This window comes from Watersipora subatra, chromosome 1 (genome assembly GCF_963576615.1).
Source record: "Watersipora subatra chromosome 1, tzWatSuba1.1, whole genome shotgun sequence".
Lineage (NCBI taxonomy): Eukaryota > Metazoa > Bryozoa > Gymnolaemata > Cheilostomatida > Watersiporidae > Watersipora > Watersipora subatra.
This window is the reverse complement of record NC_088708.1, coordinates 54,886,747-54,901,638: the sequence shown is the minus strand read 5'-3', so window position 1 is coordinate 54,901,638 and position 14,892 is coordinate 54,886,747. Positions and strand designations below refer to the sequence as shown.

Sequence of the window (14,892 nt, the reverse complement as noted above, 5' to 3'; positions counted from 1 at the left end):
CTACTGATATTATGTTTTGTAACACAATAATAATGTGCTCCAGGTGAAGCTCGAACTCACAGCCTCTGCATCTCATACTGTTTATAAGTACAGAACGCTAACCGATTGCGCAACTGGAGCTTGTGGTTTAGATATTTGTGACAAAAATTTGCCATTCCGAATTTCTACTAACATTATGTTTTGTAACACAATAAAAGTGTGGTCCAGGTGAGGCTCGAACTCACAGTCTCTGCATGTCATACTGATTATAAGTTCAGCGCACTTACCAATTGCATGACTGGAGCTTGAGATTAAGGTGCAAATCACCAAATTTTTCCATTGCGACTTTCTACTAACATTATGTTTTGTAAAACAATAAAAATGTGCTCCAGGTGAGGCTCGAACTCACAGCCTCTGCATCTCATACTGTTTTTAAGTACAGCTCACTAACCAATTGCACCACTGGAGCTTGTGATTTCGGTATTTGTGACAAACTTTTCCCATTGCGACTTTCTACTAACATTATGTTTTGTAACACAATAAAAGTGTGGTCCAGGTGAGGCTCGAACTCACAGTCTCTGCATGTCATACTGATTATAAGTTCAGCGCATTTACCAATTGCATGACTGGAGCTTGAGATTAAGGTGCAAATCACCAAATTTTTCCATTGCGACTTTCTACTAACATTATGTTTTGTAAAACAATAAAAATGTTGTCAAGGTGAGGCTCGAACTCACAGCCTCTGCATCTCATACTGTTTATAAGTACAGCGCACTAACCGATTGCGCCACTGGAGCTTGTGGTTTAGATATTTGTGACAAAAATTTACCATTGCGAATTTCCACTAACATTATGTTTTGTAACACAATAAAGTTTTGCTTCAGGTGAGGCTCGAACTCACAGCCTCTGCATCTCATACTGTTTATAAGTACAGCGCACTAACCGATTGCGCCACTGGAGCTTGTGGTTTAGATATTTGTGACAACAATTTGCCATTCCGAATTTCTACTAACATTATGTTTTGTAACACAATAAAAATGTGCTCCAGGTGAGGCTCGAACTCACAGTCTCTGCATGTCATACTGATTATAAGTTCAGCGCACTTACCAATTGCATGACTGGAGCTTGAGATTTAGGTACAAATCACCAAAATTTTCCATTGCGACTTTCTACTAACATTATGTTTTGTAAAACAATAAAAATGTGCTGCAGGTGAGGCTCGAACTCACAGCCTCTGCATCTCATACTGTTTATAAGTACAGCGCACTAACCGATTGCACCACTGGAGCTTGTGATTTAGATATTTGTGACAAAAGTTTCCCGTTGCGAATTTCTACTGATATTATGTTTTGTAACACAATAATAATGTGCTCCAGGTGAGGATCGAACTCACAGCCTCTGCATCTCATACTGTTTATAAGTACAGCGCACTAACCGATTGCACCACTGGAGCTTGTGATTTAGATATTTGTGACAAAAGTTTCCCGTTGCGAATTTCTACTGATATTATGTTTTGTAACACAATAATAATGTGCTCCAGGTGAGGATCGAACTCACAGCCTCTGCATCTCATACTGTTTTTAAGTACAGCTCACTAACCAATTGCACCACTGGAGCTTGTGATTTCGGTATTTGTGACAAACTTTTCCCATTGCGACTTTCTACTAACATTTTGTGTTGTAACACAATAAAAATGTGGTCAAGGTGAGGCTCGAACTCACAGCCTCTGCATCTCATACTGTTTATAAGTACAGCGCACTAACCGATTGCACCACTGGAGCTTGTGCTTTAGATATTTGTGGCAAATTTTTCCAATTGCGACTTTCTACTAACATTATGTTTTGTAACACAATAATAATGTGCTCGCGGTGAGGCTCGATCTCACAGCCTCTGCATCTCATACTGTTTATAAGTACAGCGCGCTAACCGATTGCACCAGTGGATCTTGTGGTTTATGTATTTGTGACAAAAATTTGCCATTGCGAATTTTTACTAACATTATGTTTTGTAACGCAATAAAAATGTGCTCCAGGTGAGGCTCGAACTCACAGCCTCTGCATCTCATACTGTTTTTAAATACAGCTCACTAACCAATTGCACCACTGGAGCTTGTGATTTCGGTATTTGTGACAAACTTTTCCCATTGCGAATTTCTACTGATATTATGTTTTGTAACACAATAATAATGTGCTCCAGGTGAAGCTCGAACTCACAGCCTCTGCATCTCATACTGTTTATAAGTACAGCGCGCTAACCAATTGCGCCACTGGAGCTTGTGGTTTAGATATTTGTGACAAAAATTTGCCATTGCGAATTTCCACTAACATTATGTTTTGTAACACAATAAAGTTTTGCTCCAGGTGAGGCTCGAACTCACAGCCTCTGCATCTCATACTGTTTATAAGTACAGCGCGCTAACCGATTGCACCACTGGAGCTTGTGGTTTAGATATTTGTGACAAAAATTTGCCATTGCGAATTTCCACTAACATTATGTTTTGTAACACAATAAAGTTTTGCGCCAGGTGAGGCTCGAACTCACAGCCTCTGCATCTCATACTGTTTATAAGTACAGCGCACTAACCAATTGCACCACTGGAGCTTGTGGTTGAAATATTTGTGACAAAAATTTGCCATTCCGAATTTCTACTAACATTATGTTTTGTAACACAATAAAAATGTGCTCCAGGTGAGGCTCGAACTCACAGTCTCTGCATGTCATACTGATTATAAGTTCAGCGCACTTACCAATTGCATGACTGGAGCTTGAGATTTAGGTACAAATCACCAAATTTTTCCATTGCGACTTTCTACTAACATTATGTTTTGTAACACAATAAAAATGTGCTCCAGGTGAGGCTCGAACTCACAGCCTCTGCATCTCATACTGTTTATAAGTACAGCGCGCTAACCGATTGCACCAGTGGATCTTGTGGTTTATGTATTTGTGACAAAAATTTGCCATTGCGAATTTTTACTAACATTATGTTTTGTAACGCAATAAAAATGTGCTCCAGGTGAGGCTCGAACTCACAGCCTCTGCATGTCATACTGATTATAAGATCAGCACACTAACCATTTGCACGACTGGAGCTTGTGATTTGGGTACAAATCACCAAATTTTTCCATTGCAAATTTCTACTGACACTATGTTTTGTAACACAATAAAAATGTGCTCCAGGTGAGGCTCGAACTCACAGCCTCTGCATCTCATACTGTTTATAAGTACAGCGCGCTAACCGATTGCGCCACTGGAGCTTGTGGTTTAGATATTTGTGACAAAAATTTTCCATTGCGAATTTCCACTAACATCATGTTTTGTAACACAATAAAGTTTTGCTCCAGGTGAGGCTCGAACTCACAGCCTCTGCATCTCATACTGTTTATAAGGACAGCGCACTAACCGATTGCACCACTGGAGCTTGTGGTTTAGATATTTGTGACAGAATTTTCCGATTACGACTTCCTACTAACATTATGTTTTGTAACACAATAATAATGTGCTCCAGGTGAGACTCGAACTCACAGCCTCTGCATCTCATACTGTTTATAAGTACAGCGCGCTAACCGATTGCGCCACTGGAGCTTGTGGTTGAGATATTTGTGACAAAAATTTGCCATTCCGAATTTCTACTAACATTATGTTTTGTAAAACAATAAAAATGTGCTCCAGGTGAGGCTCGAACTCACAGTCTCTGCATGTCATGCTGATTATAAGTTCAGCGCACTAACCAATTTCATGACTGGAGCTTGAGATTTAGGAACAAATCACCAAATTTTTCCATTGCGACTTTCTACTAATATTATGTTTTGTAAAACAATAAAAATGTGCTCCAGGTGAGGTTCGAACTCACAGCCTCTGCATCTCCTACTGTTTTTAGGTACAGCTCACTAACCGATTGCACCACTGGAGCTTGTGATTTAGATATTTGTGACAAAAATTTCCCGTTGCGAATTTCTACTGATATTATGTTTTGTAACACAATAATAATGTGCTCCAGGTGAGGCTCGAACTCACAGCCTCTGCATCTCATACTGTTTATAAGTACAGCGCGCTAACCGATTGCGCCACTGGAGCTTGTGGTTTAGATACTTGTGACAAAAATTTGCCATTGCGAACTTCCACTAACATTATGTTTTGTAACACAATAAAGTTTTGCTCCAGGTGAGGCTCGAACTCACAGCCTCTGCATCTCATACTGTTTATAAGTACAGCGCACTAACCGATTGCACCACTGGAGCTTGTGGTTGAGATATTTGTGACAAAAATTTGCCATTCCGAATTTCTACTAACTTTATGTTTTGTAACACAATAAAAGTGTGGTCCAGGTGAGGCTCGAACTCACAGTCTCTGCATATCATACTGATTATAAGATCAGCACACTAACCATTTGCACGACTGGAGCTTGTGATTTGGGTACAAATCACCAAACTTTTCCATTGCAAATTTCTACTAACACTATGTTTTGTAACACAATAATAATGTGCTCCAGGTGAGGCTCGACCTCACAGCCTCTGCATCTCATACTGTTTATAAGTACAGCGCGCTAACCGATTGCGCCACCGGAGCTTGTGGTTTAGATATTTGTGACAAAATTTTCCCAATACGACTTTCTACTATCATTATGTTTTGTAACACAATAAAAATGTGCTCCAGGTGAGGCTCGAGCTCACAGCCTCTGCATCTCATACTGTTTATAAGTTCAGCGCGCTAACCAATTGCACCACTGGAGCTTGTGGTTTAGATATTTGTGACAAAATTTTCCCATTACGACTTTCTACTAACATTATGTTTTGTAACACAATAAAAATGTGCTCCAGGTGAGGCTCGAACTTACAGCCTCTGCATCTCATACTGTTTATAAGTACAGCGCACTAACCGATTGCACCACTGGAGCTTGTGATTTAGATATTTGTGACAAAAATTTCCCGTTGCGAATTTCTACTGATATTATGTTTTGTAACACAATTATAATGTGCTCCAGGTGAGGCTCGAACTCACAGCCTCTGCATCTCATACTGTTTATAAGTACAGCGCACTAACCGATTGCACCACTGGAGCTTGTGATTTAGATATTTGTGACAAAAATTTCCCGTTGCGAATTTCTACTGATATTATGTTTTGTAACACAATTATAATGTGCTCCAGGTGAAGCTCGAACTCACAGCCTCTGCATCTCATACTGTTTATAAGTACAGCGCGCTAACCGATTGCACCACTGGAGCCTGTGGTTTAGATATTTGTGACAAAAATTTTCCATTGCGAATTTCCACTAACATCATGTTTTGTAACACAATAAAGTTTTGCTCCAGATGAGGCTCGAACTCACAGCCTCTGCATCTCATACTGTTTATAAGGACAGCGCACTAACCGATTGCACCACTGGAGCTTGTGGTTTAGATATTTGTGACAAAATTTTCCCATTACGACTTTCTACTATCATTATGTTTTGTAAAACAATAAAAATGCGCTCCAGGTGAGGCTCGAACTCACAGCCTCTGCATCTCATACTGTTTATAAGTACAGCGCACTAACCGATTGCACCACTGGAGCTTGTGATTTAGATATTTGTGACAAAATTTTCCCATTACGACTTTCTACTAACATTATGTTTTGTAACACAATAAAAATGTGCTCCAGGTGAGGCTCGAACTTACAGCCTCTGCATCTCATACTGTTTATAAGTACAGCGCACTAACCGATTGCACCACTGGAGCTTGTGATTTAGATATTTGTGACAAAAATTTCCCGTTGCGAATTTCTACTGATATTATGTTTTGTAACACAATTATAATGTGCTCCAGGTGAAGCTCGAACTCACAGCCTCTGCATCTCATACTGTTTATAAGTACAGCGCGCTAACCGATTGCACCACTGGAGCCTGTGGTTTAGATATTTGTGACAAAAATTTTCCATTGCGAATTTCCACTAACATCATGTTTTGTAACACAATAAAGTTTTGCTCCAGATGAGGCTCGAACTCACAGCCTCTGCATCTCATACTGTTTATAAGGACAGCGCACTAACCGATTGCACCACTGGAGCTTGTGGTTTAGATATTTGTGACAAAATTTTCCCATTACGACTTTCTACTATCATTATGTTTTGTAAAACAATAAAAATGCGCTCCAGGTGAGGCTCGAACTCACAGCCTCTGCATCTCATACTGTTTATAAGTACAGCGCACTAACCGATTGCACCACTGGAGCTTGTGATTTAGATATTTGTGACAAAAATTTCCCGTTGCGAATTTCTACTGATATTATGTTTTGTAACACAATTATAATGTGCTCCAGGTGAGGCTCGAACTCACAGCCTCTGCATCTCATACTGTTTATAAGTACAGCGCACTAACCGATTGCACCACTGGAGCTTGTGATTTAGATATTTGTGACAAAAATTTCCCGTTGCGAATTTCTACTGATATTATGTTTTGTAACACAATTATAATGTGCTCCAGGTGAAGCTCGAACTCACAGCCTCTGCATCTCATACTGTTTATAAGTACAGCGCGCTAACCGATTGCGCCACTGGAGCTTGTGGTTTAGATATTTGTGACAAAAATTTTCCATTGCGAATTTCCACTAACATCATGTTTTGTAACACAATAAAGTTTTGCTCCAGGTGAGGCTCGAACTCACAGCCTCTGCATCTCATACTGTTTATAAGGATAGCGCACTAACCGATTGCACCACTGGAGCATGTGGTTTAGATATTTGTGACAGAATTTTCCGATTACGACTTCCTACGAACATTATGTTTTGTAACACAATAATAATGTGCTCCAGGTGAGGCTCGAACTCACAGCCTCTGCATCTCATACTGTTTATAAGTACAGCACGCTAACCGATTGCACCACTGGAGCTTGTGGTTGAGATATTTGTGACAAAACTTTGCCATTCCGAATTTCTACTAACATTATGTTTTGTAAAACAATAAAATTGTGCTCCAGGTGAAGCTCGAACTCACAGTCTCTGCATGTCATACTGATTATAAGTTCAGCGCACTAACCAATTGCATGACTGGAGCTTGAGATTTAGGTACAAATCACCAAATTTTTCCATTGCGACTTTCTACTAATATTATGTTTTGTAAAACAATAAAAATGTGCTCCAGGTGAGGCTCGAACTCACAGCCTCTGCATGTCATACTGATTATAAGATCAGCACACTAACCATTTGCACGACTGGAGCTTGTGATTTGGGTGCAAATCACCAAATTTTTCCATTGCAAACTTCTCCTGACACTATGTTTTGTAACACAATAATAATGTGCTCCAGGTGAGGCTCGACCTCACAGCCTCTGCATCTCATACTGTTTATAAGTACAGCGCGCTAACCGATTGCACCACTGGAGCTTGTGGTTTAGATATTTGTGACAAAAATTTGCCATTCCGAATTTCTACTAACATTATGTTTTGTAAAACAATAAAAATGTGCTCCAGGTGAGGCTCGAACTCACAGCCTCTGCATCTCATACTGTTTATAAGTACAGCGCACTAACCGATTGCACCACTGGAGCTTGTGGTTTAGAAATTTGTGACAAAATTTTCCCATTACGACTTCCTACTATCATAATGTTTTGTCACACAATAAAAATGTGCTCCCGGTGAGGCTCGAACTCACAGCCTCTGCATCCCATACTGTTTATAAGTACAGCGCGCTAACCGATTGCACCACTGAAGCTTGCGGTTTAGATAGTTGTGACCAAATTTTGCCATTGCGAATTTCTACTACCATTATGTTTTGTAATACAATAAAAATGTGCTCCAGGTGAGGCTCGAACTCACAGCCTCTGCATGTCATACTGATTATAAGATCAGCACACTAACCATTTGCACGACTGGAGCTTGTGATTTGGGTACAAATCACCAAATTTTTCCATTGCAAATTTCTACTGACACTATATTTTGTAACACAATAAAAATGTGCTCCAGGTGAGGCTCGAACTCACAGCCTCTGCATCTCATACTGTTTATAAGTACAGCGCACTAACCGATTGCACCACTGGAGCTTGTGGTTTAGATATTTGTGACAAAAATTTTCCATTGCGAATTTCCACTAACATCATGTTTTGTAACACAATAAAGTTTTGCTCCAGGTGAGGCTCGAACTCACAGCCTCTGCATCTCATACTGTTTATAAGGACAGCGCACTAACCGATTGCACCACTGGAGCTTGTGGTTTAGAAATTTGTGACAAAATTTTCCCATTACGACTTCCTACTATCATAATGTTTTGTCACACAATAAAAATGTGCTCCAGGTGAGGCTCGAACTCACAGCCTCTGCATCCCATACTGTTTATAAGTACAGCGCGCTAACCGATTGCACCACTGAAGCTTGCGGTTTAGATAGTTGTGACCATATTTTGCCATTGCGAATTTCTACTACCATTATGTTTTGTAATACAATAAAAATGTGCTCCAGGTGAGGCTCGAACTCACAGCCTCTGCATGTCATACTGATTATAAGATCAGCACACTAACCATTTGCACGACTGGAGCTTGTGATTTGGGTGCAAATCACCAAATTTTTCCATTGCAAACTTCTACTGACACTATGTTTTGTAACACAATAATAATGTGCTCCAGGTGAGGCTCGACCTCACAGCCTCTGCATCTCATACTGTTTATAAGTACAGCGCGCTAACCGATTGCACCACTGGAGCTTGTGGTTTAGATATTTGTGACAAAAATTTGCCATTCCAAATTTCTACTAACATTATGTTTTGTAAAACAATAAAAATGTGCTCCAGGTGAGGCTCGAACTCACAGCCTCTGCATCTCATACTGTTTATAAGTACAGCGCACTAACCGATTGCACCACTGGAGCTTGTGGTTTAGAAATTTGTGACAAAATTTTCCCATTACGACTTCCTACTATCATAATGTTTTGTCACACAATAAAAATGTGCTCCCGGTGAGGCTCGAACTCACAGCCTCTGCATCCCATACTGTTTATAAGTACAGCGCGCTAACCGATTGCACCACTGAAGCTTGCGGTTTAGATAGTTGTGACCAAATTTTGCCATTGCGAATTTGTACTACCATTATGTTTTGTAATACAATAAAAATGTGCTCCAGGTGAGGCTCAAACTCACAGCCTCTGCATGTCATACTGATTATAAGATCAGCACACTAACCATTTGCACGACTGGAGCTTGTGATTTGGGTACAAATCACCAAATTTTTCCATTGCAAATTTCTACTGACACTATATTTTGTAACACAATAAAAATGTGCTCCAGGTGAGGCTCGAACTCACAGCCTCTGCATCTCATACTGTTTATAAGTACAGCGCACTAACCGATTGCACCACTGGAGCTTGTGGTTTAGATATTTGTGACAAAAATTTTCCATTGCGAATTTCCACTAACATCATGTTTTGTAACACAATAAAGTTTTGCTCCAGGTGAGGCTCGAACTCACAGCCTCTGCATCTCATACTGTTTATAAGGACAGCGCACTAACCGATTGCACCACTGGAGCTTGTGGTTTAGAAATTTGTGACAAAATTTTCCCATTACGACTTCCTACTATCATAATGTTTTGTCACACAATAAAAATGTGCTCCAGGTGAGGCTCGAACTCACAGCCTCTGCATCCCATACTGTTTATAAGTACAGCGCGCTAACCGATTGCACCACTGAAGCTTGCGGTTTAGATAGTTGTGACCATATTTTGCCATTGCGAATTTCTACTACCATTATGTTTTGTAATACAATAAAAATGTGCTCCAGGTGAGGCTCGAACTCACAGCCTCTGCATGTCATACTGATTATAAGATCAGCACACTAACCATTTGCACGACTGGAGCTTGTGATTTGGGTACAAATCACCAAATTTTTCCATTGCAAATTTCTACTGACACTATGTTTTGTAACACAATAAAAATGTGCTCCAGGTGAGGCTCGAACTCACAGCCTCTGCATCTCATACTGTTTATAAGTACAGCGCGCTAACCGATTGCGCCACTGGAGCTTGTGGTTTAGATATTTGTGACAAAATTTTCCATTGCGAATTTCCACTAACATCATGTTTTGTAACACAATAAAGTTTTTCTCCAGGTGAGGCTCGAACTCACAGCCTCTGCATCTCATGCTGTTTATAAGGACAGCGCACTCACCGATTGCACCACTGGAGCTTGTGGTTTAGATATTTGTGACAGAATTTTCCAATTACGACTTCCTACTAACAATATGTTTTGTAACACAATAATAATGTGCTCCAGGTGATGCTCGAACTCACAGCCTCTGCATCTCATACTGTTTATAAGTACAGCGCGCTAACCGATTGCATCACTGGAGCTTGTGGTTGAGATATTTGTGACACAAATTTGCCATTCCGAATTTCTACTAACATTATGTTTTGTAAAACAATAAAAATGTGCTCCAGGTGAGGCTCGAACTCACAGCCTCTGCATCTCATACTGTTTTTAGGTACAGCTCACTAACCAATTGCACCACTGGAGCTTGTTGTTTAGATATTTGTGACAAAATTTTCCCATGACGACTTCCTACTATCATAATGTTTTGTCACACAATAAAAATGTGCTCCAGGTGAGGCTCGAACTCACAGCCTTTGCATCCGATACTATTTATAAGTACAGCTCGCTAACCGATTGCACCACTGGAGCTTGCGGTTTAGATATTTGTGACCAAATTTTGCCAATGCGAATTTCTACTACCATTATGTTTTGTAACACAATAAATTTGTGCTCCAGGTGAGGCTCGAACTCACAGCCTCTGCATCTCATACTGTTTATAAGTACAGCGCGCTAACCGATGGCACCACTGGAGCTTGTGGTTTAGATATTTGTGACAAAATTTTCCCATGACGACTTCCTACTATCATAATGTTTTGTCACACAATAAAAATGTGCTCCAGGTGAGGCTCGAACTCACAGCCTTTGCATCCCATACTGTTTATAAGTACAGCTCGCTAACCGATTGCACCACTGGAGCTTGCGGTTTAGATATTTGTGACCATATTTTGCCATTGCGAATTTCTACTACCATTATGTTTTGTAATACAATAAAAATGTGCTCCAGGTGAGGCTCGAACTCACAGCCTCTGCATGTCATACTGATTATAAGATCAGCACACTAACCATTTGCATGACTGGAGCTTGTGATTTGGGTACAATTCACCAAATATTTCCATTGCGAATTTCTACTAACATCATGTTTTGTAACACAATAATTATGTGCTCCAGGTGAGGCTCGAACTCACAGCCTCTGCATCTCATACTGTTTATAAGTACAGCACACTAACCGATTGCACCACTGGAGCTTGTGGTTTAGATATTTGTGACAGAATTTTCCGATTACGACTTCCTACTAACATTATGTTTTGTAACACAATAATAATGTGCTCCTGGTGAGGATCGAACTCACAGCCTCTGCATATCATACTGTTTATAAGTACAGCGCACTAACCGATTGCACCACTGGAGCTTGTGATTTAGATATTTGTGACAAAAGTTTCCCGTTGCGAATTTTTACTGATATTATGTTTTGTAACACAATAATAATGTGCTCCAGGTGAAGCTCGAACTCACAGCCTCTGCATCTCATACTGTTTATAAGTACAGCGCGCTAACCGATGGCACCACTGGAGCTTGTGGTTTAGATATTTGTGACAAAATTTTCCCATGACGACTTCCTACTATCATAATGTTTTGTCACACAATAACAATGTGCTCCAGGTGAGGCTCGAACTCACAGCCTTTGCATCCCATACTGTTTATAAGTACAGCTCGCTAACCGATTGCACCACTGGAGCTTGCGGTTTAGATATTTGTGACCAAATTTTGCCATTGCGAATTTCTACTACCATTATGTTTTGTAACACAATAAAATTGTGCTCCAGGTGAGGCTCGAACTCACAGCCTCTGCATGTCATACTGAGTATAAGATTAGCACACTAACCATTTGCATGACTGGAGCTTGTGATTTGGGTACAATTCACCAAATATTTCCATTGCGAATTTCTACTAACATCATGTTTTGTAACACAATAATTATGTGCTCCAGGTGAGGCTCGAACTCACAGCCTCTGCATCTCATACTGTTTATAAGTACAGCGCACTAACCGATTGCACCACTGGAGCTTGTGGTTTAGATATTTGTGACAGAATTTTCCGATTACGACTTCCTACTAACATTATGTTTTGTAACACAATAATAATGTGCTCCAGGTGAGGATCGAACTCACAGCCTCTGCATCTCATACTGTTTATAAGTACAGCGCACTAACCGATTGCACCACTGGAGCTTGTGATTTAGATATTTGTGACAAAAGTTTCCCGTTGCGAATTTTTACTGATATTATGTTTTGTAACACAATAATAATGTGCTCCAGGTGAAGCTCGAACTCACAGCCTCTGCATCTCATGCTGTTTATAAGTACAGCGCGCTAACCAATTGCGCCACTGGAGCTTGTGGTTTAGATATTTGTGACAAAAATTTGCCATTGCGAATTTCCACTAACATTATGTTTTGTAACACAATAAAGTTTTGCTCCAGGTGAGGCTCAAACTCACAGCCTCTGCATCTCATACTGTTTATAAGTACAGCGCGCTAACCGATTGCACCACTGGAGCTTGTGGTTGAAATATTTGTGACAAAAATTTGCCATTCCGAATTTCTACTAACATTATGTTTTGTAACACAATAAAAATGTGCTCCAGGTGAGGCTCGAACTCACAGTCTCTGCATGTCATACTGATTATAAGTTCAGCGCACTTACCAATTGCATGACTGGAGCTTGAGATTTAGGTACAAATCACCAAATTTTTCCATTGCGACTTTCTACTAACATTATGTTTTGTAAAACAATAAAAATGTGCTCCAGGTGAGGCTCGAACTCACAGCCTCTGCATCTCATACTGTTTTTAAGTACAGCTCACTAACCAATTGCACCACTGGAGCTTGTGATTTCGGTATTTGTGACAAACTTTTCCCATTGCGACTTTCTACTAACATTTGGTTTTGTAACACAATAAAAATGTGGTCAAGGTGAGGCTCGAACTCACAGCCTCTGCATCTCATACTGTTTATAAGTACAGCGCACTAACCGATTGCGCCACTGGAGCTTGTGCTTTAGATATTTGTGGCAATTTTTTCCAATTGCGACTTTCTACCAACATTATGTTTTGTAACACAATAATAATGTGCTCGCGGTGAGGCTCGATCTCACAGCCTCTGCATCTCATACTGTTTATAAGTACAGCGCGCTAACCGATTGCACCACTGGATCTTGTGGTTTATGTATTTGTGACAAAAATTTGCCATTGCAAATTTTTACTAACATTATGTTTTGTAACGCAATACAAATGTGCTCCAGGTGAGGCTCGAACTCACAGCCTTTGCATGTCATACTGATTATAAGATCAGCACACTAACCATTTGCACGACTGGAGCTTGTGATTTGGGTACAAATCACCAAATTTTTCCATTGCAAATTTCTACTGACACTATGTTTTGTAACACAATAAAAATGTGCTCCAGGTGAGGCTCAAACTCACAGCTTCTGCATCTCATACTGTTTATAAGTACAGCGCGCTAACCGATTGCGCCACTGGAGCTTGTGGTTTAGATATTTGTGACAAAAATTTTCCCTTGCGAATTTCCACTAACATCATGTTTTGTAACACAATAAAGTTTTGCTCCAGGTGAGGCTCGAACTCACAGCCTCTGCATCTCATACTGTTTATAAGGACAGCGCACTAACCGATTGCACCACTGGAGCTTGTGGTTTAGATATTTGTGACAGAATTTTCCGATTACGACTTCCTACTAACATTATGTTTTGTAACACAATAATAATGTGCTCCAGGTGAGGCTCGAACTCACAGCCTCTGCATCTCATACTGTTTATAAGTACAGCGCGCTAACCGATTGCGCCACTGGAGCTTGTGGTTGAGATATTTGTGACAAAAATTTGCCATTCCGAATTTCTACTAACATTATGTTTTGTAAAACAATAAAAATGTGCTCCAGGTGAGGCTCGAACTCACAGTCTCTGCATGTCATACTGATTATAAGTTCAGCACACTAACCATTTGCATGACTGGAGCTTGAGATTTAGGAACAAATCACCAAATTTTTCCTTTGCGACTTTCTACTAATATTATGTTTTGTAAAACAATAAAAATGTGCTCCAGGTGAGGTTCGAACTCACAGCCTCTGCATCTCCTACTGTTTTTAGGTACAGCTCACTAACCGATTGCACCACTGGAGCTTGTGATTTAGATATTTCTGACAAAAATTTCCCGTTGCGAATTTCTACTGATATTATGTTTTGTAACACAATAATAATGTGCTCCAGGTGAGGCTCGAACTCACAGCCTCTGCATCTCATACTGTTTATAAGTACAGCGCGCTAACCGATTGTGCCACTGGAGCTTGTGGTTTAGATATTTGTGACAAAAATTTGCCATTGCGAACTTCCACTAACATTATGTTTTGTAACACAATAAAGTGTTGCTCCAGGTGAGGCTCGAACTCACAGCCTCTGCATCTCATACTGTTTATAAGTACAGCGCACCAACCGATTGCACCACTGGAGCTTGTGGTTTAGATATTTGTGACAAAAATTTGCCATTGCGAACTTCCACTAACATTATGTTTTGTAACACAATAATAATGTGCTCCAGGTGAGGCTCGAACTCACAGCCTCTGCATCTCATACTGTTTATAAGTACAGCGCGCTAACCGATTGCACCACTGGAGCTTGTGGTTGAGATATTTGTGACAAAAATTTGCCATTCCGAATTTCTACTAACATTATGTTTTGTAAAACAATAAAAATGTGCTCCAGGTGAGGCTCGAACTCACAGCCTCTGCATGTCATACTGATTATAAGATCAGCACACTAACCATTTGCACGACTGGAGCTTGTGATTTGGGT

The 14,892-nt window shown here is 40.2% G+C and overlaps 9 non-coding genes across 9 annotated transcripts; all 9 read right to left on the bottom strand.

Annotated features, from left to right (window-relative positions):
- Nucleotides 1-1,511: 1,511 nt before the first annotated feature.
- Nucleotides 1,512-1,596, bottom strand: Trnal-uaa (transfer RNA leucine (anticodon UAA)). The gene is given in 2 exon segments: nucleotides 1,512-1,547; nucleotides 1,559-1,596. It is a non-coding gene; the product is annotated as a tRNA-Leu (tRNA).
- Nucleotides 1,597-2,331: 735 nt separating this feature from the next.
- Nucleotides 2,332-2,416, bottom strand: Trnai-uau (transfer RNA isoleucine (anticodon UAU)). Its single transcript is given in 2 exon segments — nucleotides 2,332-2,367; nucleotides 2,379-2,416. It is a non-coding gene; the product is annotated as a tRNA-Ile (tRNA).
- A 735-nt stretch (nucleotides 2,417-3,151) lies between these two features.
- On the bottom strand, nucleotides 3,152-3,236 carry Trnai-uau (transfer RNA isoleucine (anticodon UAU)). Its single transcript is given in 2 exon segments — nucleotides 3,152-3,187; nucleotides 3,199-3,236. It is a non-coding gene; the product is annotated as a tRNA-Ile (tRNA).
- Nucleotides 3,237-3,479: 243 nt separating this feature from the next.
- Trnai-uau (transfer RNA isoleucine (anticodon UAU)) lies at nucleotides 3,480-3,564 on the bottom strand. Its single transcript is given in 2 exon segments — nucleotides 3,480-3,515; nucleotides 3,527-3,564. It is a non-coding gene; the product is annotated as a tRNA-Ile (tRNA).
- A 407-nt stretch (nucleotides 3,565-3,971) lies between these two features.
- Nucleotides 3,972-4,056, bottom strand: Trnai-uau (transfer RNA isoleucine (anticodon UAU)). The gene is given in 2 exon segments: nucleotides 3,972-4,007; nucleotides 4,019-4,056. It is a non-coding gene; the product is annotated as a tRNA-Ile (tRNA).
- A 5,819-nt stretch (nucleotides 4,057-9,875) lies between these two features.
- Nucleotides 9,876-9,960, bottom strand: Trnai-uau (transfer RNA isoleucine (anticodon UAU)). Its single transcript is given in 2 exon segments — nucleotides 9,876-9,911; nucleotides 9,923-9,960. It is a non-coding gene; the product is annotated as a tRNA-Ile (tRNA).
- Nucleotides 9,961-13,810: 3,850 nt separating this feature from the next.
- On the bottom strand, nucleotides 13,811-13,895 carry Trnai-uau (transfer RNA isoleucine (anticodon UAU)). The gene is given in 2 exon segments: nucleotides 13,811-13,846; nucleotides 13,858-13,895. It is a non-coding gene; the product is annotated as a tRNA-Ile (tRNA).
- Nucleotides 13,896-14,302: 407 nt separating this feature from the next.
- Nucleotides 14,303-14,387, bottom strand: Trnai-uau (transfer RNA isoleucine (anticodon UAU)). The gene is given in 2 exon segments: nucleotides 14,303-14,338; nucleotides 14,350-14,387. It is a non-coding gene; the product is annotated as a tRNA-Ile (tRNA).
- Nucleotides 14,388-14,630: 243 nt separating this feature from the next.
- On the bottom strand, nucleotides 14,631-14,715 carry Trnai-uau (transfer RNA isoleucine (anticodon UAU)). The gene is given in 2 exon segments: nucleotides 14,631-14,666; nucleotides 14,678-14,715. It is a non-coding gene; the product is annotated as a tRNA-Ile (tRNA).
- Nucleotides 14,716-14,892: the final 177 nt, after the last annotated feature.